The sequence below is a fragment of the Dermacentor silvarum genome, chromosome 4, assembly GCF_013339745.2.
Source record: "Dermacentor silvarum isolate Dsil-2018 chromosome 4, BIME_Dsil_1.4, whole genome shotgun sequence".
Classification (NCBI taxonomy): domain Eukaryota; kingdom Metazoa; phylum Arthropoda; class Arachnida; order Ixodida; family Ixodidae; genus Dermacentor; species Dermacentor silvarum.
Window position 1 is genome coordinate 57,966,464 of NC_051157.2, and position 25,246 is coordinate 57,991,709.

At 44.2% G+C, this 25,246-nt stretch overlaps 1 protein-coding gene across 1 annotated transcript in view; it reads right to left on the reverse strand.

Moving 5' to 3' along the window:
• LOC119450089 (probable G-protein coupled receptor No18) overlaps window positions 1-25,246 on the reverse strand; it is a 113,418-nt gene that overhangs the window by 52,417 nt on the left and 35,755 nt on the right. The window contains exon 2 of the mRNA XM_037713449.2: window positions 20,434-20,501. The gene's annotated coding sequence lies outside the window, so the exon portion shown is untranslated. The remainder of the gene's footprint in view (window positions 1-20,433; window positions 20,502-25,246) is intronic.

Sequence of the window (25,246 nt, forward strand, 5' to 3'; positions counted from 1 at the left end):
AAAAGAATTTTTTTAGCTACCTACTGCCGCCCGATTCTTGGCCTATCCGCCTCAGTGGGTGCGAGCCATGATAAAGGATCATAATCATAATAATCATAAGTACGGCTTCAATAACCACAAGCGGTAAAAATGATTCCGGTGTAGCCCTCTACGACGTGCCTCATAATAAGATCGTGGTTTCAGCACGTAAATATCCAGAAATTTAAGCTTACATACTTGAACCTACCGCGCGAAACTACACAATGTGACATGAGAAGACGAACAGACAGCACGTTGCAAGTGCTGTATTTGTTTTCGCATTTTATGCGCGTTATTTCGCGCTGTAGTTTCAAGTATGGATTACCAACACGGCCCAGGATACGGTTCTTTTAAATTTAAAAGCATATTTTTCTATTCACTGTTCATTCCGTGGTCGCTAGCTTTCTTTCAAAATTTTTCGGTATCAATACTTGTATGGTCAGTTTTTTCCGTCCTGCCTGTGTTGTTCTATGTCTGTGTGCTTTTTCGCGCCGGTATTCATAACTTCGCTTCCGACCATGACGTTAAAATTTGCGACAGCGTTCTGATCTTCTAGCATATGTGTTTGCATTGTTTGTTTTCGCTGGCTCATGTTTTATAACTATACAAGCAGGCGCCATGCGGCGGATGGCTTCACCGCAGCTGCGTGTCGTCGTAATCTTGCGATGAGCGAAGTGAAGCTGACAGAAAAGCAAAAATCACAGAATTTGAATTTAAGAGCCTACTTTTGCCTTCATTGTTCATTCCGTGGTGACCAACTTTCTTTCAATATTTCTTTTTATATCAATATGCGTTTGTCCAGTTTTGACCGTCCTGGCTGTGCTTTTTGTGTGTGTGCCTTTTTGGGCTGATATTTATAACTTTGTTTACAGCCAAGACATTACCGTGTCACTGACAACTGCCCCCCCCCCCCCCCCACCCCCTCACTAATCTCTACCACCTCTGTTTTATTTCCAACCAATCGCCAACGTACACACAGACGCTGCGCTCCTACTTTGTTCCGCCAGGAGATGAACGCTGTTTTTTGCTGCTCTTTTATTCATTTCCACATATTTATATTAGGTACAGACATTTTGTCTAACTCCCGCCAACAGAACGTCGCTGACGAAGAGAAAATTACCTCCCCGTCAAGTCTCATTTTGAATGCATAAGCCGAACATATATTGTAATGACAGCTACCCGGACAGCGAAAGCCGTCCTGGTCCCCCGTTAAATATTTTTCGTCTTAACCTGTATACACAGCATCCGTTATCTACGTTTTTCGCTTGCGCGCTCTTGTAAACGTCAAGCAGCAATTGCAATTGCACGTGACGTTATTTAGAACGAAGGCTTTCTGCGTCCCTGGGGCGCGCTGCGTTTCATGACAGTGCAATATAAATATATCGCATTTTCTCTAAATATGGGTAAAAGGCGAGTTATGAAAAACGCAGAAGAAGAGAAAAGGCAAAAAAGACGAAAGTTTGAGCCAAGTTACCGCCTTCGCCGGGTCAGGCTCGAATCCAGCGTTGAACTTTCGTCCTTAAATCAGACACCCCAGCGTGGCGCATGCGTCGTTTACTGCTGTTTCTAGAAATCTATCCCACCAGCTATGACATCATTTTTTTCTGTTTAGGAAACCAGTACTGATCTAAGATTCTCTTGTGGCAGAAATCAGCGCTCCCTGACAAGTTTAAAACAGAATTAACTGCAGTTAAAGCAGAAATGTACCGCTGTGATTTCTCAATCAAGCGGGATATCAACGCCGAATAAAAAAAAACTGTAGTCGTGCAATACTTCGTAAATTAAGGGTTGTTAAGATGTATTAACGAATAATTACAGTAATTTTTTATGAGGTGTAAGTTGCATATTAAGTGAAGCTAAAGTAAAGGTGTGCCATATTTGCTGTGCCTTCACCAAAACTGCTCCGGAAGTCGGGCTCAATTTGATTTGTACTGTATTCATAATTTTACCGAATTATTCACGTGATAATGCCTTTAGCACATGGCAGAAAGCTTTCTTAAGCGATACCTCTGCCAGCTTCTCTGCGCGACTGGACAACGTTCGGAAGCTAATCGCATTCAACAGTGTACCATTGCAAAAAATTCCGGCAGAACCCATCTCAAGATGAAACTCGACGTCAATGCGATCAACACGGAAGCAATGTACCGACGCACCGTATTGCCACCACTGAAACGCGTCATGAATAAGGTGTGTATGCAGCCGGATGGAGTTGTCTTCAAAATCCTACTGCTGCTTGTGGCAGTGGGCTGTTTGGCCAATATACACGTAGTACGGTTGAGCACAAGCTCGTAGATTACATCTCGGGCACAGCAGATGAATGCGATAATGTGCAATGCTAATCGCATTAACGTTGATGATCATCTTCTTCTATTCAAGCTCTCACTGCTGCCAAGCAGCAGTGGGAGGAACCGACGGTTGGTTTTTAACCCTGTTTCCTGAGCACAGTAACCCGATGCTCCGACCATTACACCTTGGTCTAACCAGTGACACTATTTGGCGAAAAAAAAAAAAGGTTTGGCGTGGTCAAACAGACAGACGGACAGACAGACGTACCGCAAACTGGGTGAAGTTCCCATAGAATGCCAACCGCATTAAAAAAAGTCGCAGTTGCGCCCGGAAGGCGAAGCTTTGATTGCGATATCAAATTATCATACATGTATAGAAAGTAAGGTTGGTAGTTCTATCAGCTGTATGAACCACGAACCCAAGACCTGGCAGATTGTTTTTCTCCAATTGAAACAGGAGCTACGTAGACACGCTGTAGTGGAAAGGCTTCAAATTTATTTTTACCACCTCCAGCCCACAGTCAGAAAATGTTATTACACAAAACTTGTTGAGTTGGTGTCACCCAATTGTGTTGTTGAATATACTGTTATTACGGAAGGAAGACGGCCAATATCAAACGAGTTTTACGAATGAAAAGCTTTTTGAATTCTGCTACTAGTGTTTCTCAACTTACACCCCAATCTCGGTGCTCGAAGATCTCTGCATTTTCCATATCAAACGGAATGTGACCCCCAATGCCGGTAGTAGTGCTCAGTGACACAGCGCTATCTTCACTCAACCTGAAGGCGTACTGTGCTTTGATTGGAATGACCGAAAGTGCCACGTGCGACGTCTGCGGCAGCGAAGAGAACATAGAACATTTATTGTGTCACTGCGATCGATTTAAGTCGGAAAGACAAACTTTATCGAACTCATTGCGACGACTTGACGATCGACCGTTGTCCGTGCAGGTGCTCCTTGAAGACCGCGTCCCCATCGCTCGTCGGCCCACCAAGCTGTGAAGGCACTGTTGTCTTATTTGAGGACGACTGGCCTATGTGAACGCCTTTGAATTGCTCAGGCCCTCCGCGTGCATGCGTGCGCGAGCTCACCGTGTCCTTCCTCCCCCACCCCCTCCTCTCTCTATCTCATCTTTCTATTCCCTCTTTCCCGTCCCCCCGAGTAGGGTAGCCAACCAGACGCATTTCTGGTTAACATCCCTGCCTTCTCTTTCTCTGCTCCTCCTCCTCCTCCGCCTCACTCAACCTGCACGGCGAGTAGGTAAATCTCATTGCTATGGTTGACTACTGGTGAAACAAATGCATTTTATTCTTTTAAGCGACACTGGGCGTGTGTTCTGCGTGTTCTGAGTGTGGTTTGTCTGTCTGCCCTTTATTTATGTTCCGTACTTAAGTGTTTTTAGCGACCTCGAAGAGAGAAGTGCTGCTTCTCTATAAGGAATATTCGAAAATGGTTCGCGTTTTCTCCTTTAGGAGACCGAAACTTCTTTTTCAACAGGTTTGTCCCAACGGTAACCAAACGTCCATGGTGGATAGCATTAAGCCTAACACATGCATCAGTTGAACACCGCCACACGTCCTTCAGGCATTCCTTATTATTGCGAACATTGAAATTCAAGAAAAGCAGTTCATGTTACTAAAAAAGAGTTACGAGCTAGTGTAACTTTATTGGATTATTTCTTCGCTCATTTGAAGAGGTCCCCAACTGAAGTTCTCTTTACAACTGACCACAAGCAGGTTCCTAAAATACTTTTGAAAGATGTGCGTCTGACCGAACATGGAATAGATGACCGAAAGACGAGAGAAAATCTTTCGCTGGAGCGGTGCACGAAATGAAACAGGGTGACATTCTTGACGATATTCAGCCGAAGCATGTATACAAACACAACTCTGCCGTATCACATTTTTTAAATTTTTTTGCCAATAAAAGAAACTACAGGCATCTCCACAGAAACGTAAGCGAGAAGTCAGAGGAGACGCATTTCCATGTCTTGGAAATGCTATTATTTTTATTTATTTATTTTTAAGTTTTGTCAAAGTAGGTGCGTTCCAGAAGCGCAACGTCTCGCTCCACTCTCTTTCTTTGTTTGTCAGTGCCACGTATCCGACAAGCATGCTGGGTGGGTATTGTCAGCGCCGTCTTTCACACACAGCTCTTTGTGTTGGTATGGTGATAGCTATTGGTGCATGTATTCACGGGCTCCACTCCTCTGGAGAAGCACTCCCCCGTCGCTGTGTCACACCGCATTTATATGACCTTTTTCCGAAAGAAGCTCTACACGACAGTGTTGCGCTGTCTGTGCTGTTATCGTGCTACTATGCGATTTGGTCACTATGCAAAGCTCAGTTTTTTCTATGCATTTGTAGGAACTACTTATAACTGTTACTTATTTACAGCTTTCACAACTGAAGGGGTGTACTTTTTTTGTTCGATACGAACCTAAAGGAGGTTTTGGTGCCTTTAGGTTGCATCGGCAACTCTTTGTAGTGTGACAAAAAATATATGCATTCTCAGAACGTGTCGGAATACACTGAATACAGTCAGAGACCATTTACACACGAGTCGGGAAAGCCAGAGAAGAGGGCACATAAACACGCACAATTATGTATGATTATTATTTAGGGTTGCGTAAATAAGTAATAGTATTTGAAATTGTCTGAGAACATGTGCAGAGGTTCACCGTCTTGGAGATGAGCTGAACAATGCAAGCCCACATATATTACATACCCATTACTACTAAAACAATACATAACAAGCTCACATTTATGGGGCACATCTATCATCTGTGGTATTGCTTTTGGTGAATAAACTGACGTAGAAGTCTAATAGAAACATAATGTATTGGCATTTTCTAAGAAAGCTTTTAAAGCAACAAACGATTTTTTCTGTAACACCGCTGTTGGTCAGGGGCCAATTATGTTTTTTCTTGGGGGGGAGCGAATGGCTGGTGATTTAATTGCTTAAGGATTCTTCGCCCTACAGTTCCTGTCTAGGGCACTCGAGGAAGGTGTGGTGCACATCTGCATCTTCGTGACCCTAAAGTCACTGCACACTATAGATAGAGGCACACTTTGTCCTGCGCAAGAAGTGTGCATATACGGAACCACGCCGCAGACGGTGCGGTAAATCGCTAAAATGCTTGTTCTCGGTCAGATTTGATGGAATTGGAAGCTTTATAAATGGGTCCACAAAGAATAACTCGGAGCAGTGTGACTGGTGATCAAAGTAAGTGTTTTTGCTGCCACGACAGGATATCTCTCTAAGGGGCTGGTGGACATCATGGCGGGAAAGGGAGATTTACTCTTTTTTTTTTTTCTTGTGTGATCGTTTCTCACCTGCCGCGTTGGCTCAGTGGTAATGGCATTGCCCTGCTGAACGCGAGGTCATGGGTTCTACCCTAGCCTCGGTGGCCACATTTCGTTGGGGGCGGAAGCATAAAACACTCACATATGTACTTCATCATTTCATTTCATCATCAGCCTATATATTTTGTCCACTGCAGGACGAAGGTCTCTCCCTGCGATCTCCAATTACCCCTGTCTTGCGCTAGCGTATTTCAACTTCCGCCTGCAAATTTCCTAACTTCATCATCCCCTCTGGTTTTCTGCTGAGCTCGACTGCGCTTCCCTTCTCTTGGTATCCATTCTGTAACCCTAATGGTCCACCGGTTGTCCATCCTACGCATTACATGGCCTGCCCAGCTCCATTTCTTCCGCTTAATGTCAACTAGAATATCGGCTATCCCCGTTTATTCTCTGGTCCACACCACTCTCTTCCCTGTCCCTTAACGTTAGTCCTAAGATTTTTTGTTCCATTGCTCTTTGTGCGGTCCTTAACTTGTTCTCGTGCTTCTTTGTTAACCTCCAAGTTTCAGCCCCATATGTTACCACCGGTAGAATGCAATGATTGTACGCTTTTATTTTAAACGACAGTGGTAAGCTCCCAGTCAGGGTATGGCAATGCCTGCCGTATGCACTTCAACCCAATTTTATTCTTCTGTGAATTTCTTTCTCATGATCAGGGTCGCCTGTGAGTACTTGACCTAGGTAAACGTACTCCTTTACAGACTTTAGGGGCTGACTGGTGATCCTGAATTCTTGTTTCCTTGCCAGGCTATTGAACATTATCTTTGTCTTCTGCATATTCATCTTCAACCCAATTCTTACACTTTCTCGGTTAAGGTCCTTAATCATTTGCTGTAATTCGTATCCGTTCTTTTTGAATAGGACAGTGTCATCTGCAAACCGAAGGTTTCTGAGATATTCGCCGTCGATCCTCACTCCTAAGCCTTCTCAGTCTAAGAGCTTGAATACTTCTTCTAAGCATGCAGTGAATAGCATTGGAGAAATTGTGTCTCCTTGCCTGACCCCCTTCTTGATAGGTCTCTTTCGGCTTTTCTTGTGGAGAACCAAAGTAGCTGTGGAATATTTGAAGATGTTTGCTAAGATATTCACGTATGCCTCCTGTACTCCTCGATTACGCAATGCCTCTATGACTGCTGGTATCTCTTCTGAATCAAATGCCTTTTCATAATCTATGAAAGCCATATAGAGAGGTTGATTGTACTCCGCAGATTTATCGATTACCTGATTTATGACATGGATATGATCCATCGTAGAATATCCCTTCCTGAAGCCAGCCTGTTCTCTTGGTTGGCTGAAGTCAAGTGTTGCCCTGATTCTATTGGAAATTATCTTGTTGAATATTTTATACAATACTGAAAGCAAGCTAATGGGTCTATAATTCTTCAATTTTTTAACGTCTCCCTTCTTATGGATTAGTATAATGTTGGCGTTCTTGCAGCTCTCTGGTACAGTTGAAGTTGTGAGGCATTGAATATAAAGGGCCGCAAGCTTTTCAATCTTGCTATCTCCTCCATCTTTGATTAAATCTACTGTTATTCCATCTTCTCCAGCAGTTTTTCCCTTGGTCGTGTCTTTCAAGGCCCTTCTAACTTCATCGCTTGTTATCCGTTTCATCACTATTTCGAATGAAAGTAGCTTGGCTGTTTTGGAAACTGTACAGGTCGGTATAGAATTCTTCCGCTGCTTTTACTGTGTCATAGAAATTGCTGATGATATTACAATGCTTATCTTTTTAGTGCATACATCTTGCCTTGTCCTATGCCAAGCTTTCTTACTGATTTCATGCTGCGTCCGTATTTTACGGCTCCCTGAATCTTTCCCACGTTATAATTTCGAATATCCCTTACTTTCTCCTTGTTGATCCGTTTTTACAGTTCAGCGAATTCTATCGGATCTCTTGAGTTGGACATTTTCATGTTTTGTCAGTTTCTTTATTAGGTCCTTTGTTTCTTGAGAGAGCTTGCCTATTGGTTGCCTTGGTACCTTACCCTCCTCTTCAATCGCTTCTTCTGAGATCAACCTAGGTACGGTTTCTATAATTACCCCTATGTTGTCTTTATCTTCCTTTTCTAAAGCTGCATATTTCTTGGCGAGCACCAGCCTGAATTCGTCTGCTTTTACCCTTACGACCTCTAGGTTGGCCTGCTTCCTCTTGACTAATTTCACTTCAAATTAAGACAAATCTTAGACCTAACTATCCTATGGTCACTGCATTTTACCTTACCTAACACTTCTACATCCTGCATTATGCTTGGATCGGCAGAGAGTATGAAATCTATTTCATTCCTTGTTTCTCCATTAGGGCTTTTCCAGGTCCACTTCCTGTGGCTGCGCTTCCTGAAGGAGGTATTCAGTATTCGGAGCGTACTCCTTTCCGCGAATTCTACTAACATCTCTCCTTTGCATTCCTAGAATCGATGCCGTAGTTGCCAACTGCTTCCTCATCAACCTGCTTTTTCCCCACTTTTGCATTGAAGTCGCCCATGACTATAGTATACAGAGTTTGCACCTTTCTCATTGCTAATTCAACATCTTCATAGAACTGTTCTATTTCTTCATCATCGTGACTAGAGGTTGGGGCGTAGGCTTCATTCATACTACCTTCATTTTGTACCTCCTGTTCAGCTTTATTACGACGACTGCTACCCTCTCATTAATGCTGTAGAATTCATCAATGTTGCCCGCTATGTTGTTATTAACAAGAAATCCTGCCCCGGATTCTCTCTTATCTGGAAGACCTCTATAGCAGAGGACGTGGCCGTTAGTCAGTACTGTGTAAGCCTCACCAGTTCTTCTAACCTCACTAAGGCCAATAATATCCCAGGCAATGCCTCATAATTCTTCAAATAGTCCTGCTAAGCTAGCGTCACTCGAGGGGGTGCGCGTTTTGAACGTTTCCAGGTTCAGTTTCCATTGGCGGCCTGTCCGGACCCAGAGATCTTTAGCCCCCTCTGCCGCGTAGCAGGTCTGACCGCCGCCTTGGTCAGGTGCTCCACAGTCACTGGGGACTGAGGGCCATGGCTTAATTGTGGGAGTGATGAGGGAGGTAGTGGCCGAATACTGCACCAAGGAGGCCAATTCCCGTTCTGGTGAGGGAGTGACTTTGATGAAGCTTAGTGGGCCTTCCTAGTTTGGCTGCACCTGAACTAGCTATAGCCACACTAGCTCTTGGCAATATATTTTTTTTTCCTTGCCGGTGTCAGGCACCCCTCCATGCCTGAAAATGTAGTGAACGGAGTAGGATTTTAACTTACGACCTTCAGATTTGGCGCCGGGTATTCTACCTCTGCTCCACGCCACCACGTATGTACTTGGTGCACGTCAACTAAACCACAGGTGGTCAAAGCTAATCCAGAGTCCCCCAACATGGCGTGACTAATAATCGGATCGCAGTTTTAGCACGTACAACCACAGAACATATATTTTTTTATTATTCGCTTCGCAGCTGCTTTAGCCGCAGCTGCTACAGCCGGCCACTTAGCATGACAGAAAGCAAGAATATACTTAAATGGCAAGAGCTGAAGAATCGTAGAAGGCATGCCAGATTAAAATTTTTCCACGATATTTAATATTCTAAAATAGGCATAAACGGGAACAATATATCCAATCACCACACTATAATGGGTGTTCATTTTTAAGTTTTACAGAATATTGAAAAATCTCCTGCGCCAGTCAGCATAATTCTTATCGTTGAGCAGGCTTATTCGAAGAGGTGGACATTAGTAGCATGAGAAATCAAAACACATATTCAGCTAATTAACAGAAATTGACTAATGAAAGTATTAGTTAATTACTTTACGACACATATTGCAATCAACGAATTGTCGCCGGTAACTTTGCAAGACGCATCCACTTGAAATGAATTTCCAGGATGACACCTGTTTCGCAAAGTGTGGGAGGAAATACATGGGCCTTCCAGTTACTTTTTCGCTTCAATGTGTAAAACAGCATTTTTGCAAAAAAGTAAGTGGAGCAACAGTGGAGTTTTACGGCGTGTTTGATGGTGCATATCTCCAAACTGGTGTCATTCTGGAAATTCGTTCCAAGTGGATACGCCTGACAAGCTCACCGGCTACAATTCGCAAATTGTAATATGTGTCATAGAGTATTTACCTAGAAGTTAATTCGTTTATTTTTGTTAATTAGTTGAATATGTTTTTCGATTTCTCGTGCTGCTAATGCCCGCCTCACCGAATAACGCAGCTCAACAATAAGAATTACGTTACCTGCCACATGCGATTTATAAAATACTTTTTTTGTCTCTTTTGAACACGCCGCTCAATTTAAATATTTTGCAAAGCTGCCGACAACTTCCTGTGTTGTTAGGCTACTATATCCGCACACATTCGGAACTGCTGTTAGTTAACTTAATCTTTGCATACACTTCCGCAGGCACCAAACTTTTCGACTGTACTACCATGACGTTTTTACAATACATGCTCTCACTTCTGCGGCATGTCTTCATCTTGTCTTAGTATACCGTATACCAACACTGCTCTTTGCAAGGAATTCGTGCTTGATATCATGGCCTCTTCCTTCCGAATAAAATAGGAGAGACGACATAATAATGCAGTTACGGACGTATACTTATATCTGCAAGCCAAGAACAGCCAGGTGCTGCAAGCCTGTAGCAGCAAGTACTGGGCTGTCCAGGTCCGACGCTCTATAGCGAGGCCGGTGATCAAAGTTGCTTTCGCTTGATGTCGAGGAAATAAAGATACACGGAACTTCCCTCTCCTGCAAGCGAGTGTGCTCGTCTTTCTGCAGGAGGGTGGAGATAAGTGGGAAAAGCAATTTCAAACTTGGGATCACATAATTGAATTAGACCATCTCTTAGTGTGCGGCAAGATTCAGACATGGTCGACACAGCAGAGAGTAGGCACTCTGCCGAGATGCTTCCGTGGGTATATCTCGCGGCGTAATCTCGCTCGGCTTCTGAATTCAACCTTTAATAGGGCCATTTTTTTTTGCTGCTTACGTGAGCTTTTCGAAGTACAGCGAGCGCACTGGCCTCACATTGCGCATGCATTTGCTACACACGTGGTGTCCTTCGGCCGTCTTAAGTTGCACAGGAAGACGTAGGTAATCTTTCTGCAAGATATTTACTTGAAGTCTAACGGTTCGGTCCCATGAAAGCAGCAAGAAATTCAAACATTTGCTCATTTGTAAACCTGAAGAAATTTTACTTCTGCAACCATACTTGAGAATAAAAGATCAGTGCAAGGCTGCGGCTTCATGAGACAGGAGGTAAAAAGGGGTTGTGGGGTAGGTTTTACGCTGGTTGATGTAAAGGGGAAAAAAGAAAAGAAAACCTTATCTCATATACAGCAAATTGTTGCTCCCAAACTATGCTACTTTGTCTTTTCGTCTCACGTATGTTAACAAGACAAGTTTTAGCAATGTCGTAAGTTATCATGCTTCCGGATATACGGACACTTCTGCATGACAAGTCAAATAAATTTGTTCTTGTCACCATTGGGCTAGTTAACGATGATCTACAATTGGACGCAAGTTCCGAAACAATAATGCTGCAGAGATTTTTAGGCATTATCTTTCGTTCTTATTTACTTTCTTGGTGTTATTGATTAGGTATGCTTTCTCTTAAAGTTGATTAGGGTAGAGCGCCGGGCTTTACCGAAATCCTTAGTTCACCTAACATTTTACCGCAATGTTTACAAACCATCGGCCGCGATATTTTGAAACGCAGCCACACTAGATACGCTTTTTTTAAATCAGTATATACATTGACGCATATTTTCATTTGAAAAATTAGTTTTTTTTCCAAGACTGCTCTCATAATTGCTCAATTAACACCGTCAATTCACGTCACACAAAACTGAAAAAAAGCGTATTTTCTTAACACGTACAGGCTCTTATCAAGAATGAAAAAAGTGTCCATGAGTTCAGTGGCCTGAAACATAAATATAAATTGAAATTATTGATCTTTCCAAGCTGACTGCCATTCCTCATGCGATTGCCTACATTCTTGGTTTGTTAATCGGCTACCCCATTGTAGAGTAGCAAACCGGATTTTCCATTCTGGCTGGCTACCAGTCCTTCTTCCTTCTTTCATATTTCCTTCTTGACCCCTTCTTTAAAAGTTCGTGCTAAAGACGTCATGCGACAAAAGGAGGACCTAAAAGTGAGTTAAAGAGCATGACCCGTCTGCGGCTGTCTAAGTCAAGTCACGACTACGCTATGTCACCACCGCTTCCTTTAGAGAGGCGTAATTTTAGCCATTCTGCCTCTTTCAGGGGTGTTAACCTTTTCTGAGTCCACGGGTAAACATCTGAACGTTACGCTTTTGTCTGACGCATTGCACCCAATCCTTGAAGGCCGCTTACCGCGCATGGCGCTTGAAACACATACCCATGACAAGAGACGGCGATGAGCTGAAATGAGTCAGTACTAAACCAGATGGTACGCCTCAGAAAAGAAAAAAAAGAAGAATACAGCGTCAAGAAGTTGTTTACTATAGTGAATACTAGAGAGGTTAACACCCTGTATAGAAAGAGGCGTGGATCCTACGATAGCGTCTTTTGTACTGAAAGAGGTGACGGCACATGGTCATTGAGACTGGACAGCGACGAGCAGAGAGATTTGCGGTTTCAGTAAATAGGGGATTCGATTTACGCAGCGTATGACATGACATGAGTCGCGGCTAGAAAGTTCTCGTGTACGTATTTTGTGGCCTCGTTTGAAGTAAAACAGGGAATTGTTTTTCGTTGACATTTGAAGCATATGTTTGCAACAAACATTTTCTAGTGGATGTTCTGCACCACATCTATAAATACAATAAGAACTTCGTTGGGAAAGTAACGTTTGTGGACCACTAACAAAATACGCGCCGCGCTCCTTGTCTTATTTGAAACTGAATCCAGCACACATATATCAATGAAAACAGAGACAGAGAGAGTGGCAAGCATTAAAAAACCGAAGAGGAGTGGGGTTTGAAGTAGAAACGCGAGTTCCGAGAATGTAAGCTTCAAAGAAACAAACGCGATTTTTAATCATATCGCTTTAATATGATATCGCTGGCTTTGAGGTTGGCAAGTTGTGATATATATATATATATATATATATAGCTGCGAGATGAGAATAGGAAGTAATTCGCGGACGCAGCTATTACATCGCGTGTATTAAATTCTCGTATGTTTTGTCACTGATCTCGGGGGCGTGCGGGATTTAAGAGAGATGAGGTTGGAAGATGCATGGCAACACAGCAAGCAGATTTTAATTACACGCAATACCAAAACTCAAAACAAAGCTCACTCAAACTAGAACCCACTGAAGGCATAAATACTAATAAATGTACAACCTACTTAATCAATAAACATGCCCTTAATTACTCCTACACAATTACTGGGCGTTTTCTACACGAAAGTCAGGCAACTGTAGCCTACTGCTGTGACGATACAAGAAAGGATCGTTCTTACAGAGTTTGTCGATGCACGTATATTCCCGGCCGTAAAATTGTCAAATCTTCTTCAATGTCAGTGTTCTTGCCGACTCCTTAACCGTTGCTGCCTTGATGTCGGTCACTCAACTTGTTCGTCTCCGAAGCCTGTGTCTCGAACTCCGTCGGTGACGTGGCAACTAGGCCCACCTGGTTAGGCCTAACACCGATTGTACGCCGCAACTTCTTCTGCGAGTGCCGACGTGGTGCCCCGGAGGATTCTCGAACGCGCTGGTCTGCCGATGAAGGGCGATCCTCTCTGGAGTGCCCGGTCCCGCCGTGAGAGGCTGCAGCCAGTCCAAGAGCCTCTCTCAAACTTCGCCGAGGTCGACGGTCACACCCTGGACTGCCGTCGTCACGGACTCGGCCGAACCTCCAAGTCTCCCGTCGCCAGTGCGGAGCTGACGATGCGACCTTGCTGGCCCAGAACCACGTCGATAACCACCGCTCAGCGTCTCTTCAACCTCGAGTACGCCTCGGCTCACGCGCCTCGAGGTCTCGTGCCGTTCCGAACGCTCCGTTCACATCGTGCTCTTTTCCTTCTCTCGGGCCGCGTGCCCCTTACGCATGACATAAATGGACATTCATCTAACCTTGGATCATACTTGCCGTATAAGATTATCCCGGACTTATCTCAATACGCACATAAACATCAATTGCCCGAAAACGCCAAGTAGGTATTAAACAAGAAATCATGAGCCATTCCACTGTGTGATGGTGGATGACCAGCGCAGCTGTTTTGCAGACGACAAAGAGGTGCCACAGAATTTGGAGGCCGCGTATAGTCCGCACACTCAAGGAGGAACGCGCCTACGAAGATCGACGGCAGAACGACAGACGAGAGTGCAATCGTCATCGGGAGTTTGCACTACACGCGGCCTCCCCATTATGATGAGAGAAATTAAATTCAAAATGAAGAACGACACCTTCTCTTATATACACGCGCGGCGGTGTCGCCGCCCCGGGAGAGGCATGGCCGGCCTTTTGAGCTAAGATCCGGTCGTTGTTATCCTTGTTCCTGGGACCTCTTTGGGTCCCAGGTGTGACAAGGGTAGTTCAAAGGCGCGTTACTGGTCCCGGAGCCCACCATCCGGAGTCCACAGAGGTATGCGCCATTGCGCTTGGACCCTTTCTGCACTATCACCAGGCTCGGCCAACATTTTTGAACACACACTGACAAAAATGCATGGAAGCCTAGCCATAAACAGCTTTGCTGTAAAATATTCACATTTCATCACTACTGACATTGTTTATTTATACTGTATATAATTGCCTGTTCATTGTTTACACGAGGAGGGCAGCCGCGCACTGCGAAGTGAGAGTAGCAATTTGTGTAGTGCATTTTAAGTTGAAGAGCGAGTAATATTAACTGGGGCTTCCATTTTCTGCTTTCAGCTGGCGAAAGAGCTGGCACCTCAGAAGTGGAATGACTATGCACGTGTAAATACCCTCTGCTACTTAGCGACGCTTTATTTATGCACCAAGAAAAATAAATAATGCACTCAAGTATGGGCTTACACTGCGAATTGCCGAGCTTGAGAAAAAAAAATAGCAAGTGCATTTGCGTCAGTTGATTAGCTTGCCCATACTTCAGACACCCACCTGTGAAGAAAAAGAGAACGAAGCAGAAAGAAAGTTAGTCCTTTGATTCTGTGGAGGCGCAGCTATTTCAGACCAGGTTTGGCTTTATATTTCAGTTCACTTCCAGTGAAGGATAAGCTGCAGGTGACAAAAAACAGCAGCGTTACACCGGCGCTTTTATGCAGCTTAAGGCAAAGTAGTCAAGTCACCGGGTAGAGTGACTGCCCACTATTTACGCACAGGAATGAGAATGCCTCCCTGGCACAACGCCTTCAACGATGTTCGCTGGTGCTCTATTTTTCTGTCATGCGGTGCACCGGAGTTTGCCGCTGAGCTGGAAAAACGGAAGGAGGTTCTCACCGTGTACGTCAACTACACAAATGTCCCAGCCACCTGCGGAACATTTGAGCCACGTATGCTATAACTTACACGCGCCCGTCAGTTAAAAGCTAAAGTATACTGCTAACGTCGCTCTCCGAACGACAATAAATGGCGTCGTTCCATTTATTTGCGTCCACCTCGCTCGCTGAGTGCTCCATCTGGCGCGGCGAAAGAGTAAAGGAAGGCGTCACAATCCGGTCCCTCAGAGCACGATCTGAAAGACTGCTACGCAACGTAAGGGGGGGGGGGGGGGAGTTGGGGGGGGAGAGGGAGTGGCAGGGGAGACCAGCAGTCGCTGTACATTTACTGAGCCCACAGCTTCCGACTCACTTCGTCGAAGCTATGTGGCAGCGTTGGCAGAGGGGAGATCGGAACGCAAGAAGATAAAAGGAGTCGCGAACACTTTCGTGAAGGAACAGTCGAAACCTCATTTCACGCCACCGGCTGGTAATGGACGACGAGACGGCGATAACAGGGAGGTAAAAGAACTGCATGCGCGCTGATAGAAATGAGTGTCCACTCTGTCTTTCGAGACCTCGGTCACTTTCTTGCCACCCACACCTTTCGTTCTTTTATTTTTCTTTCTTTCCTTCCCCTGGAGCAGCTGGTGCATGGAGAACAAGGTCCCAGCAAGCACTCGCTGTCTGTGCAGTACCCATACTTGCTCCTCGGCAACAAGGCAGAAATGATTAAGGGTGTCGGTATGCGCCGGCAGAACGCTTGCTTGCACGTACGATGGGAGCGCTCGCGGTTGCTATACCGCGCTACAGCTGCCTTCGCAGATCGCCTTTTAGTGTAGTCGCCTACGGCTTTCCTTAACCATGGACCTGCGCAAGGCATGCCTCGAGCACGCTCAATGCGAACTTTTTCACCCCTGAGAGATGTGCTGGCGTTCCGTTTTCCTGCTTTATTGCTTAATGCAACAAAAAAAGTCTAATGTGTCCCAACGACGAAAGGAAGTGGAAGACACAAGCTCTAAATTCGGTGTCAAAGGTTAATTTTTTTAGATCACGCACAAACAACAAGTTCAGCGCAGCTGCACTAAAGACTTGAAAGCCGTACATCGTGGACGGGTGTGGGACGTGGTACAGTCTGTACAGCTGTTTTGAGTTACTTGGTAATTAATGCGCTTCTTTAGACGATGATAGTTAGGACTAGTTATGCAAGTTTTTATGTACTCGTTATATACAACGTGAGCTTCATTTGGGCAAGTTGCAGACTGTCTTCCAACGCGCCCGATGGAAAAGTATTCCTTAAATTTTTATCAGTGATTCATTTTTCCAGACTTCGAAGCAAAGAGCTTGCTTAACATGCAGTTCAGCGCTTCATGTACGTCCTCATTTTTTTCGGTGCCAGTTTTTCTTTTTTTAGGTACGCTACTTATAGCTAAACTAAAGAAAATCCATGAAGTGAGAAAAATAACGTCACTACGTGTCTGCAGGCATCGAATGTTGCCCTATTGTCATAAATTATGCTGCACCGGTGCCTGAACTTTGGTATTCCAAATGAGAAGAAAATATATATCACAGTTGCACTGAAGCGTCTATACTATACCGTAGCATAGTATACCACACGGTACCATACTATACTTTAAACCGCGTATTTAGCCTACACTTTAATCTTAAAACATTGTCCTCTAAACAAGTAAACGCATGTCAACTACCAGAAATATTACCGGATGCTTGTTAGGCATGATATAGTATCTGTATATTATTTATAGGCAACACTTGTGTTTCTTCATTATACTGTACTTACATACGCTGCGAATGATGCGTTAGTATGAGAATGCATGTAGATTTTTTGTCCTTTAGTCGGGTACCGCTCTTACTTTTACTAAGAATACCTCTAACCTTCTCAGTAATAATACAATTACCAGTGCCATTTATTACGCATTCCCTTGAAGATAATTATTTACCTGCACCAACTGTACAAAATGCAAAAGCAAGCATTAAGCTAACTTTTCTTGTGGTTTCCATGTTCATCAACGTTTTTATAACCTCCGTACATATACTGCGATACTTATAAATGGGGAGCAATCATGGCGTCACGGGTAAAGAAGGTATTCAAACTTTATGCCCATATACTGGCGTAGACGGCAGCAGTTAGAAATTTACTACATCTATTTTTGCGCAGAACTCAATATACAGCAGCGTCGCGTTCTTCGCGTAGTGCAGCGAACGATAAACTGACAATATCCCGTCGACTATTTAACGGTGGCTGGAAAGCCGTCGCCCGTCACTTTGAGTTTATCGAAGGCCACCAGTTGGGCTCTCATCGAACCGGCAGCATCCCAAGTAACACAACAAAACGCAGCCATGCAAGAAATAAAATCACCTTAAAGAATTATTGAAGAATGCGGAACTTGATTAACTCGGTTGTTCCCAAAAGGCATCTTTTTCCTATTCTACCAGCCTGAAGCACATCACCTAACTAATATGATAATCAAAGCTGAGATTATAAATCTCGTAACTGGCATTCCTTTGGCCGCCCACGCGTACCAAGAAAGAATATGTCTACATGTTTGCGGCAACCATGCGTGAGCTCCACTGTAGCCCTCGCTCAAACAATCTCTCGTGGGAAATTAGGAGTCAGGCAACTGGCTCATCGTTTCAAAAATGCGGAGCACGGTTAGTCCGCACCAAATGTAATTCTGGAGGTTTTGCTTCCTCTTTGATTCTGATATTTCAATTTTGTTCCATTTACCTAAGCTTTCCGCTGCACCGTTCGCTATGATATGCTGCGAATATCGAGTATATTTTCTTAGCAAATTTTCTAACGAAACAGAACTCGCGCAATATCATTTTGTTCGCTCCTTTTTTTTTTTGCTCCTAGTTACGAAAGATGAAATAGATTTCATTCGCATAAATTGTTAGAGGCACATGGGGCTTTCGTCTCTTTCGACCCCGTCTTGCCAGACCAACTGCAGCTCACAAGGTAACGACAATCACAATACGATATATATATATATATATATATATATATATATATATATATATATGAGTTTTACGTGCTAAAACCCATGATCTGATTATCAGACACGCCGTAGAGATGGACTCCGGAATAATTTGGACCACCTGGGGTTCTTTAACATGCACATAAATCTAAGTACAGGGGTGTTTTCGCATTCCGTCCCCATCGAAATGCGGCCGCCGTGGTCCCACCCGAACCTACTGTCTCAGATTAATATTAACATGACTGTCCAAGTACGTCGTTATCAACGCGAGAGGAAACGCATATATATATATATATATGAATCTTTGCTCATGCTGCTGTAAGGTAATTTCTCATTAGTTTCTTAGTAACCAAGTTGCTATAGTCACATATTTGTCCGGGGCGCTTAGATACATAGGAGCAATATTTTTTTTCCGAGGCTTAATCAATTATAAACTGGAAAGTAGTATGCCCGTAAGTCAAGGACAAAAAAATGTTTTGCGCACGTTTAGGAGAAATAAGAGAGCGTCAAAAAGGTCTATTAATTTTATGATACCGTTTAGAGTGTTATCCTCGGGAAAGAACTCGTTTGTAGTGTTTAACTTCAAGATCTAGGAAAAGGCTGAGAAAGTATTTAGGTCGGCGTAGAATCTCCGTTGTATTTAAAGGAAGCCATTACATGTCTTCCATTTGAAGCCTTTATGAAACGAAACGTTTGGCTAAGATTTTGCCCTCCTTTTGCGGAGTATTGAGCAGCTCGTCAATATGTTTCGCTCGGGCACTTCTGCGCAACTACGTGGGGAGAAATTATGTATGCCATTCGAATAATCGGGAAGCGTTACCGGCAACTCAACTTGCGTAATATTCCGGCTATAAGCCACGCCAATATCTACTTTCATTTAACAGTATCGATGCAGAGCAAAAATAAACCTAAGTAATTTTGTATATATTCTCATCGTCCACCATACTGGTTTCGTGGCCGGCCATGCCCACCTACTTGTAGTCAATAAACGGACACTTAAACAATCTGCCCAGAATCAAACTGAGCACATCCCTCTGGCTTTCTTTTCTTGCAATTTTCTTTCTCCAAACCTAGAGAAAACGAGCGCTCTGGTCGTGAAAGAACTTTGGTAATTTTCTACCTGTGCTTCGGTTAATAAATTAGTCTTGGCGTGGCCTAAAGATAAGCGGTCACAAATAGAATCCCTTTTTCTTTTTACTATTCCTTGCGGTGATTTTCTGCCAATACTTGCAGCAAGAATGCAGAATGTCATCGAAGCACTAAGCTCGAATATAATATTCACTGTTGCGAATTCCTTGTGGCGTTAGACACTGCTCTTCTGTACTAACTCATTTGCATTTTTAAGGGACACACGAAAAATTTTCATGCAACGACAAAATGAGCAAGCACCATGGCTGACGGGCTTCTCACTTCAGTGGGACCTTTTAATTTGTATTTTATGCCCTCTTACTTCACTGAAAATATTTACATCGGCAACGAAATTATGGTTACGAAACGTACCTAATACTCCAAAAATAAAGCACTAAAAAGAAGGTCCAAATTGTTCTTCTTAGAGTGCACTTAATAAAATTCAATTTCCGTCATAACTCATAACCGTTTTATGGCGACGTCTACTCGAACGTTTTGTCGAAATACTAAGAAGAAACTTACGTCACCGCGCAGTTATTGTAGTGTCGTATTCGTTTAGTCTTCGCGTATTACCCTCCAGCTCTAGCCATTATGTTGGTTGCTCGCGTAGCTTTTGTGTGTGGCTGCATTTATCCTGAATTCAAACATATATCGGTAATATTCTTGACCGAGAATAAGGGCAGCATGTAACGACAATATCTTGCAAGGAGTCTGAAGCTTTATGACATCATAAATTTCGCTTGTCTTACATCTCAAGACAGGAACTGAGGGCTGCGGTACTGCGAATATTTTCTATTGAATGATTGGCGCGCGAGGAGTACGTTGCAATAAAGGAAACGTCTTAGCGTAATCGACGTATCAGGTCTCCTTCGGACTGAAGAAACCAACGTGCATTGCTTGCGGACGCTGCCGCTGGTTGTATAAACAAGCCACATTAATCTAATTTCTACTCTTCCACGGTTTCATTTTTTTTTCTTCGAGCTCAGCTTTTACATTTGTTCAGTAAGTCCTGATACTTATGCTCCTCTATTGTTTGTAGGTTTGGTGCTCGTTTCTATCTTCTCTCTTTTTAGTGTGAACACCCGCTTTGTGCTGTCCGAGGTGGTAAAAAACATTAGTTCTTACAGAGTCGTATTCACAAAGACTGTCGTGAAGTGCTCTTTGCGAGTAACTGGCCGCCGTTTTTTTCCCACTTTCCCCGTTTTTTTCTCCGAAGCACGTCTTGCCTGTGAAGCAGTTTTGCATAGAGGCAAAGCATAGCTCACCTGCGATACAGGATCGATTGAACAGGTGACTGGGTTCCCGTTTATCAGTCTTCGATCAGCAAAGAAGCCTGAAATAAGAGGGAGATCATTAATATCGGCGAGAACCAAAAGAGGAAGCAAAAATGAGCGGCACCAAAAGTGGGGTACATTCCGCGCCTATCGCTCTGCTACATTGAGTAGGGCGAGCGAATGAAGTCGAATGATGGTCTACGATTTCCACTTACAGAATAGGTGTGCAGCGTGGTTTTTCTTATTGTATGCACAAGTTACACTTGCAGAGCATCGACTGAGAGGCATGCACTTAGAGATTAAATGCGATCTCTATCAGGAAGCGAGGCTTGTAAAGTCATAAATCATTGCCGATATAATATATGAATTTACGTGCTCGTTTCAATTGTACAGGTCTTCATTTTTTTAATTTCATTGGATCATTGGCCTTCACGTCGGTTAGCGCAGTCTCACTGAGCGCAATTACGAAAATAGCAAGGAAAGACTTGTAATAAGCCCGCACATATCTTCGTGGGAGAAAGGACTCCAACTGGTTCGCACCTCTTCTCTTTCGGTACGCTTCAAGACTCATGCGCGCAGAGCGTCCTAGTGTCCGACAATCGTCTGTTAGGGCATTTCAATTACCCCCCATAGGCACCGGGCGGCCGTTGTAAGGCGCCAGCGGCGCGCCGGCATTATGCTGAGGAACAGCGCCGCGAGCGGCAGCTGTCGGAGCACTGGCATGTGAAGCAGACGACGGGACGAAGGCGCTCGGTGCTTCCAGTGATTTGGCACTGCGGGTCTTAGGGGCTGACGCATCGTAAAACGCATTTTCGTGTGTCTGCTTTTGAGAAAGGTTGTCACTTGTACGAGGCAGATCACATTCGTGGCATCAAGTAGTATATAAAGCAGAAAACGAGCGCAAATTGTGATGCAAATGCACCACGCGAACGGAGCTCCGCGGCAAGCTAAGACGTGGAACTCTAGCAGTTATATTGCAGATGTTATTTTGCTGTGCGCGTTAACATTCTCGCGTATTTAATCATGTAAATAGGCGAAGAACACAAAAATTATGGAGAGAAAAAAAGGAGACATACGTCTTCCTTATTCTGTTTTTTGAGCTGCTTCGCCGATCGCACATGTGTCAGTAAGTTCCCGTTCTCTGTCCGTTGTAGCTCTTTTATCTTTGCAATGATTCCCCATTCTTAATTGCTTATAAACTAGCCCAATATTCGGTCACGGCTCATTTTATATAGCTTAGCGCGACGGGAGCCGTCGGTGGCGGAGAGTGTGAACACGCCACTGCGTTGGCGTTCGCCGTCGATGCACAGCACAGTCATGCGCCGGACGCAACCAGAGTTGGGAATTGCTAGAAAGGAAAATGTACATTAAAAGGAAGACTGATACACTGATAAGACGGCATAATGACTACAAATCTGAGTGTTCGCCTTCGGTGCCCACACTCCGGAGCCGAAGGCGAACCTTGCCTGTCTTCGCCTCCGCCACTGCGGAGGCAAAGACAGGCAAGTGGGACACGAAGCTCTTGCGTATTAACGGCTCTTTCATTATCGTTAGAACAACTAGACCATAGCAAATCAGGGTCGGAAATGCACAGTGCCCAGCAAATGAAGCGCTGGCAGCGTGCGGCTGCCACCGTTTCTTTTTTCTTTTCGCGCCACAGGTGAGCGCCGTGGGACCAAATGCAGTCATAATGCGTTACGAAGGTTCTCGCTTTCACTATACACCACAATGCATCAGTTTGGCGTCCCCAGCGCTTACAGTCAGTGCAAAAAGCGCTGGCGACCATGCGATTCGAGTATCGCGTTTCAATTGCTGAGCACTGTACGCGCTGTTGCCTACACACCGCGATATACAGACTTTCCACCTGAAAAACGCGATGCCGCGATGAACAACGATTAAATTGAATGGCCTAACCAGCTTCAGTTATGTTTCAGTAACTGTTGGTGCACCTAAAAACGCAACATGTTTGATCAGACTTGGTTTCACGGCAGCGCCTGCTGCGCGCGGCCCGGCCGCCACATGCCATTACATTCGCGACGCCGCCGCATGAAGGCGCCACCGGTCCAAATTCATCCCGCGCCCGGTGCCTATAGGGGGGCCTCTGTTGTTTATCAGTTTATTTATCGTTTACAATCGCCTAATTGTGCTTGCATGGGCACGGGTGAGTACTGCTGTCCGCTTTGTAAACGGATAAACTGCAGGGGCCACATGAAGCCTAATAGGATAGCGTAGTCCACGATTGACGTGCATTTTGCTGACGTGCAAGTATGCTCTGTGCGCGTGCGCGTACCGTTGGTATTCTCGTAGCTGCGAACCATGTCACGGCGCCAACCACCGTGTCTGTCGACTCTCCCGTGAGATTATTAGGATCTTGGGGACCTGCACAAATATAAGCTGTATCCTCAGGCTAACACTTTTCACACTTTGTGTCCTTTATTTCAATATGGAACGAACAAGGGGCATAAACCCAACATGTCTGACACCTCAGAAAGTAGGATAGCTAAACATGCGAAAAAACCTGCAGCATCATTTCTCGTATATTTTGTAGACAGAATGATACGCACCTTAATATTCACAAAGGAATGTTTAGGAACTGGTGACGCAATTTTGTTAACAGAGAATTCGTTCTTGTCACCGTTGGGCTAGTTAACAATGAGCAATTGTGAAATCCGTCATTACAAAATCCCCTTATCAGATTTTGTTTATGCTGTCATCACTACTTATGCTCGAGAACATGTATCATGGCGGCCGCAGTGACTGAGCTGCAGACGTTATCAAGGCAAGGTTTATTCAAGATTATTGAAGTCACTATATCCGTTAATTCTCAATAGAATAACCTTGCCATTTTTTTATTTCTCCATTACCGCTGGACGCATAATAGCAATTCATAACAGAGCTGTCTTAAGGACATGCTAAAAGGGAAGTTGTATGAAGACCATTACAAGTGTGTAGGATTTGCAGGAGGAAGCGATAATCTTCCATCCCTCGATTGCAATTCCTTGAATTTGTAACAGCCGATGAAGTGTATTAATACCTTGAGTTCATCAGACACCTTTTCGTTTACGTTTACATGAGCTGAAGATATTTTTCAATTGCTGAGAAAAGGTGCTTCATTCTTTATACAATTAGCTATGTGTTTAGGGAGGCCAATTTTTTAGCAAACTTTGTAGTACGCTTCTTTATCTGGGCTTAGTTTTATAGGATGTCTCTAAATGGTAGTTATCGCTGCTTCATCTTAAGAGCTACACTTGTCCGACTCTCCTTTATTAACCAGCAACTGTCGTACGCCGCACTCACGCTCATGGTAGGGGCAAGTCACTGCTAGCCCCGTTAATTTGGGAAAGCCCGCCTAAGTACTCTATTTCGCAGATTGGAAGAGACAGTTAAAGTGAGTGCAGCTTTCTTTGTTGAGTTTTTTTTTTCTCCCTTGTCTTCCATAGCCGTTCGAATTGTCTGCGCTAATAGCAGTGGCGACAATAGCAGCGCCCCTGCAAATTTGCTCCTGTCGTTTGTGGCGTCGCTAATCGGAGTGCGAAGTGGCGAGAAATTGGAACATTTCTATAGTCCTGCCTCTGACACACGCTGGCAAATGACAGAAACGGTTGCCTTCCCCGCGTAAGCACCAATAGCCAGTTTTATTGGGATCATGTCGAGTGAAGGAGATTGCGAGATCCTATCTCATCAGTCCCAAATTTCATCCGTGTCATTGCATGTTTCAGCGTCGTTGTTCTTTTTAAGATGACCCGATCAATAAGGAACACAGAGACTGACCCATGTATGCGGGTACTGAAGTTATTGCGAAAACTCGACTCAGTGTTTTTGGAGGAACATTGCTTCAGCAACGCTTTCTTCTTGCACAACAGGCGCTGTAGAGCGTGGTCATTTTCGATTTTTTTTCCTCATTGTGCAACAGAAGTAGATTCGCTGGTTTTGATTTCACGCGCATTATGAGCCATCGTCGCTCCAAGCGCCGGTTGTTCAAAGACAAACTTGCTGGCTACACTCCATCTCAACAGATCACCGCAATCATGCGGAGTGAAAGATTGCAGTGGTTATCGCAAACCTGCACTCTAAGAATGGCGCAATAATTTTCAAGAAAGTTGACACTTGCTTTGTTCACACTGAAGCGGGTGAACCCTTTACTTAACCTTTCCTTTCCTTTACGTTACTTTCTTTTCAGACTAAACTACCCTCAGGATCAGGCCACACTTCTAGGTTGCACTATCTCCGGGATCGGCCTACAATTTTCATTGTGTAAAGCTGCACAATTACGCATTCTTACTGCTCCATCGATTGCTCTACGAAAACTTGGTGAGGCTTTTTTATTCTAATCTACGTTTTCTCACCGTTTTCGTTGTCCTACGTGCATTAGAAGGCCTCAAATAGTCTAATTTACGAGACCAAGCTTGTTAGCCACCTAGATCCCATGAACCTCAAATGCACTCGTTAAAGAAGACCTTGTCGCTAAACATAACTTCTGGAACTTCAGAGGAGAATAGATCACGGTTCAATATGCTTTACACTGTACCGAATCACAGTCGTGTGTACAACTTAGCAGCATGTCCCGTTGTCACGCGCCAGTGTTTTTTTTTTTTTTTTAGTTTACCAGCATACCCATTTCGACGGTTGCATACGAGAGACGTACTATACCCGCGGAGAATTGCGCCGCACGTCTGGAGGTTGTTGTACGGCGTTCATACTTGTCAGTTTGCATCACATAAGATCGAAATAGCGCTGGGGTGAAATTGGTTCCATGTTCATGGTTCGCCGTAAAAGTGAGTAGAACACTTCGCGCAGCGGACCG